Source organism: Procambarus clarkii, chromosome 76 (genome assembly GCF_040958095.1).
Source record: "Procambarus clarkii isolate CNS0578487 chromosome 76, FALCON_Pclarkii_2.0, whole genome shotgun sequence".
Lineage (NCBI taxonomy): Eukaryota > Metazoa > Arthropoda > Malacostraca > Decapoda > Cambaridae > Procambarus > Procambarus clarkii.
The window spans coordinates 7,994,020-8,000,109 of NC_091225.1; the positions used below are offsets into that span (position 1 = coordinate 7,994,020).

The following is a 6,090-nucleotide window of genomic DNA, read 5'->3' on the forward strand; positions in this document are numbered from 1 at the left end:
ATATATGACCGAACCTATCCAACCCTACCTAACCTAACCTAACCTATCTTTATAGGTTAGGTTAGGTTAGGTAGCCGAAAAAGTTAGGTTAGGTTAGGTTAGGTAGGTTAGTTAGTCGAAAAACAATTATTTCATGAAAACTTGGCTTATTAGGCAAATCGGGCCTTGCATAGTAGGCTGAGAAGTGCATTCTGGCTACTAGGTACGACATATATATATATATATATATATATATATATATATATATATATATATATATATATATATATATATATATATATATATATATATATATTTGGTATTACTAGCAAATATACTATATATGTATATATATATATATATATATATATATATATATATATATATATATATATATATATATATATATATGTATATAAATATGTATATATATTTATATTTATATAAATATATATATATACATATATATATATATATATATATATATATATATATATATATATATGTATACATATATATATATATATATAAATATATATATATATATATATATATATATATATATATATATATATATATATATATATATATATATATATATATATATATATATATGTCGTACCTAGTAGCCAGAACGAACTTCTCAGCCTACTAATCAAGGCCCGATTTGTCTAATAAGCCAAGTTTTCATGAATTAATATATTTTCTCAAATTTTTTTTCTTATGAAATGATAAAGCTACCCATTTCATTATGTATGAGGTCAATTTCTTTTTATTTGAGTTAAAATTAACGTAGATATATGACCGAACCTAACCAACCCTACCTAACCTAACCTGACCTATCTTTATAGGTTAGGTTCGGTTAGGTAGCCGAAAAAGTTAGGTTAGGTTAGGTAGGTTAGGTTGTCGAAAAACAATTAATTCATGAAAACTTGGCTTATTAGGCAAATCGGGCCTTGCATAGTAGGCTGAGAAGTGCGTTCTGGCTACTAGGTACGACATATATATATATATATATATATATATATATATATATATATATATATATATATATATATATATATATATATATATATATATATATATATATATATTAGTATATTTTGGTAGCAGTCTTTCCTGTAGACATATATTATTAAATATGACCGAAAAAGTAAGATTAATAATTCTAACACGAATTTTCTCAATCTTTCGTACATTACGCTTCACTGTTGGAGGTAAATCAAAAATCACTTCTCCAAAATAAAAATAAAAATGAATTTTGGAGAAGTGATTTTTGATTTACCTCCAACAGTGAAGCGTAATGTACGAAAGATTGAGAAAATTCGTGTTAGAATTATTAATCTTACTTTTTCGGTCATATTTAATAATATATATATATATATATATGTATACATATATATATATATATATATATATATATATATATATATATATATATATATATATATATATATATATATATGTCGTACCTAATAGCCAGAACGCACTTCTCAGCCTACTATTCAAGGCCCGATTTGCCTAATAAGCCAAGTTTTCATGAATTAATGTTTTTTCGTCTACCTAACCTACCTAACCTAACCTAACCTAGCTTTTTTTGGCTACCTAACCTAACCTTACCTATAAATATAGGTTAGGTTAGGTTAGGTAGGGTTGGTTAGGTTCGGTCATATATCTACGTTAATTTTAACTCCAATAAAAAAAAATTGACCTCATACATAGAGAAAAGGGTTGCTTTATCATTTCATAAGAAAATTTTTTTAGTAAATATATTAATTCAGGAAAACTTGGCTTATTAGGCAAATCGGGCCTTGAATAGTAGGCTGAGAAGTGAGTTCTGGCTACTAGGTACGACATATATATATATATATATATATATATATATATATATATATATATATATATGTCGTACCTAGTAGCCAGAACTCAATTCTCAGCCTACTATTCAAGGCCCGATTTGCCTGATAAGCCAAGTTTTCCTGAATTAATATATTTACTATAATTTTTTTCTTATGAAATGATAAAGCAACCCTTTTCTCTATGTATGAGGTCAATTTTTTTTATTGGAGTTAAAATTAACGTAGATATATGACCGAACCTAACCAACCCTACCTAACCTAACCTAACCTATATTTATAGGTAAGGTTAGGTTAGGTAGCCAAAAAAAGCTAGGTTAGGTTAGGTTAGGTAGGTTAGGTAGACGAAAAAACATTAATTCATGAAAACTTGGCTTATTAGGCAAATCGGGCCTTGAATTGTAGGCTGAGAAGTGCGTTCTGGCTATTAGGTACGACATATATATATATATATATATATATATATATATATATATATATATATATATATATATATATATATATATATATATATATATATATATATATGTATATATATATATATGTCGTACCTAGTAGCCAGAACGCACTTCTCAGCCTACTATTCAAGGCCCGATTTGCCTAATAAGCCAAGTTTTCATGAATTAATTGTTTTTCGAGTACCTAACCTACCTAACCTAACCTAACCTAGCTTTTTCTGCTACCTAACCTATAAAGATAGATTAGGTTAGGTTAGGTAGGGTTGGTTAGGTTCGTTCATATATCTACGTTAATTTTAACTCCAATAAAATAAAATTGACCTCATACATAATGAAATGGGTAGCTTTATCATTTCATAAGAAAAAAATTAGAGAAAATATATTAATTCAGGAAAACTTGGCTTAATAGGCAAATAGGGCCTTGCATAGTAGGCCGAGAGGTGCGTTCTGGCTACTAGGTACGACATATATATATATATATATATATATATATATATATGTCGTACCTAATAGCCAGAACGCACTTCTCAGCCTACTATTCAAGGCCCGATTTGCCTAATAAGCCAAGTTTTCATGAATTAATGTTTTTTCGTCTACCTAACCTACCTAACCTAACCTAACCTAGCTTTTTTTGGCTACCTAACCTAACCTTACCTATAAATATAGGTTAGGTTAGGTTAGGTAGGGTTGGTTAGGTTCGGTCATATATCTACGTTAATTTTAACTCCAATAAAATAAAATTGACCTCATACATAGAGAAAAGGGTTGCTTTATCATTTCATAAGAAAAAAATTATAGTAAATATATTAATTCAGGAAAACTTGGCTTATTAGGCAAATCGGGCCTTGAATAGTAGGCTGAAAAGTGAGTTCTGGCTACTAGGTACGACATATATATATATATATATATATATATATATATATATATATATATATATATATACATATATATACATATATATATATATATATATATATATATATATATATATATATATATATATATATATATATATATATATATATATTTATATATACGGCACCGAACCCGGGGAGGAGCTGAACCCATGTCCAAATCATATGCAGAGGGGGAAAAAGGAAACCCCACTCCCTGCAACAATAAGCCCCGCTTAGCCCCGCTTTACCACTCAGAAGGTCGGTAAAGGTCTTTAATGAGTCACGTATGAAGGGGAAAGTTGTCCAGTTGCATGAAGAAGGCAAATAGAGTACCAATTTTCAAGAAAGGAGATAGGAGGCCTGTTTGACGACTGGGCCATGGGGTCGCTAAGCCCCGGAAGCACCTCAAGGTAACCTCATGGTAAGGGAAGAGACATTTAACTTCAGAACAGTATCACTGACAAGCATCCAGCCCGTCCTCCAAAAACGGGGAGGGAAATGTAACAGCCCCATAAGTGAAATTATGTATTATGCATGACAGTCAGGAATTGTACTTATTTACACTTAGTATTAAATCGTAGTCAAATATATTTTGAATATTTGAGTTTACCTGAAAAGCTGAAAAGAAAACGACGACCCAACCTAACCGTCTTAGTTTTTAAAGATAAACATTTTATTGCTTCTTAATTACAATTACTCCTTATCCTGTAGCTATATTGATAATATAGTTTTATAAAACAAATAAAACAAAACTAAATTATTTAAATAAATTGTAAAGTAACTCAGGATATTTTCAAATTTTGTATGAAAGCTCTATCTATATAAATAAAAATGCAAATGTTCCTTTGTTCAAAATTGCTAAGCGCCGAAAGTTCTTCACCGATTGCTTTGAAATTTTCACATAATGTTCCATTCCCATCTTGCCAGGTTTTTATATACATACTATATAGATGTCATGTCTGTCACGGTCAAAAAACATGCTTTTTCTGAAAAATTTTGTTTTTCATGTGTGGGAAATCTTCGAAACCTCTTTACCGATTGCTTTGAAATTAACCGATTAAAATTTGCTTTTGAAATTACCGAAGAAATTATTTTCTTGACTACTATTAGTTTAATCAATTATTATTTTCTATTCATAATTTAAATTCTCCTCTTGGAATGTGTATTACGATATCTTCTACTACTTCATAACCAAAATGCAGAATAAGTATGACTCAGTAGGTATGACTAAAATTTACAGCGATGTTTTACCTCCTGCTGAAGACTGGCACCAAAGAATTACCCTTGGGGCAGATAAGAGAGTACATGAGTGGTATGTACTCTTCTCGCGCCATGTAAAAGTCACACCGACCTGCAAAAAAAAAAAACATAAAATTTGACAAAAAAAAACATTAATTTGGGTTAATTTGATGATTGACAAAATCCTTCCAAATTAATTAACTTTTAAAACCGTTTGTGTTATCTGGCATATTTGATGATTCCACATAGATTACGTTAGTGGAATGAATTCTGCAGTAAATGCTAATGCAAGAGTGAGTGAGTACCATTGATATTGATATATATCCATGATTCATTAGACTTAAGTAGGAACAAGAGTTATTAAAGGAGATTAGGATCTGGATGTAATATTGATTCTTAAGGGTGTTTATTAACTTTATCATGTTCGCTTGACTCTTGTTTTGGTGACTTTGTTGCGCGTGAATGCAGGTCAGTGGAATGTGCTCTCTTGATTTCTGTTTGTCCTAGGTTTGGTTATATGCAGATTGCTTGTTGTTGTATTGAATGGACAGTGCTTGGACTATATATATGTATTGCTTATTAAATGGTATGTTATTGTTGCAGGATGTAACTGTAATGTAATTATTTGATCAATAAAGCTACAAGCCTGGCAAAGCGTTTGTTTCCCTCAATTTATTGAAGAAATAATTCAGCCAGTGAACATGGAGCGGTTCATATGGCCTGAGCGGTTTGCTTCTGACACAAAATTCACCAACGCCGCTCTAGAATTGCGTCAGGACTCAAGACGTTCAAAAACTTCCCTCTAGCAGTACAACAAACTACTCCCACCGTGGACAAGCTGGGTCTCCTGATAAACTACGTTGCTCCACGTGTGTTTGACTACATAGCGGACTGCACTACTTATTATGAGGCTGAAAAATCCCTAACAACTGTGAAACGCAAGAATCAAGTATTCACTTGGTATGTGCCTGTAACACGACGCCAAGAACCCGGTCAGACGCTTGACCAGTTTCCTCAGCCCTTGAAATTATTAGCTAAAGATTGTCAGTTCAAAGCCATGACTGCTGCAGAAGCTTGTGATAACTAAGTGAGAGATGCTTTCATTAATGGGCTAGGTTCGGCCACAATAAGGCAGCGCTTACTTGAAAATAAAACTTTGGACTTACAGCAGCATTTGAGCAGGTTCATACTCTAGAAACGGCACAGAAACTTTGAGCCTCTTATCTTCAGCCAGGAGATACAAACGCTGCTGTGACACACTCATTAGACCTGGAGGGCTCAGGAGAAAAAGAGAGTGTAGAAGAAAATGCTGAAACTTTTCTGCAGCTACAACTAGCTTCTTTTGTGGTTTCACAAAAGCTTCTGTGGAGCTGGTTGTGGAGATTCTTTTTGTAGTTACACTAGACATACTCGCAGTCATTGTCCGGCTAGAGAGGCTCTGTGTACGAATTGCAAGAAAAAGGGTCATTACGCTAAGGTCTTTCGATCTTTGAAACAGACTAACAATGCTCTAAATACCCAGCATTCAGCTGCTATGCTTCCTACTTGAGCTGGGACTTCACCCTCATGTCTCAATAAATAAGTGCTTAGCTCTAAATTCAATGTGATTCCAATCATGGCACTGATTGACACTGGTAGCTATAAGAACTTTATTCATAAGAA

The 6,090-nt window shown here is 31.7% G+C and overlaps 1 long non-coding RNA gene across 1 annotated transcript in view; it reads right to left on the reverse strand.

Moving 5' to 3' along the window:
• LOC138357163 (uncharacterized) overlaps positions 1–4,542 on the reverse strand; it is a 36,308-nt gene extending 31,766 nt beyond the window's left edge. The window contains exon 1 of the long non-coding RNA XR_011224842.1: positions 4,441–4,542. This is a non-coding gene — a long non-coding RNA (uncharacterized lncRNA). The remainder of the gene's footprint in view (positions 1–4,440) is intronic.
• Between the last annotated feature and the right edge of the window lie 1,548 nt (positions 4,543–6,090).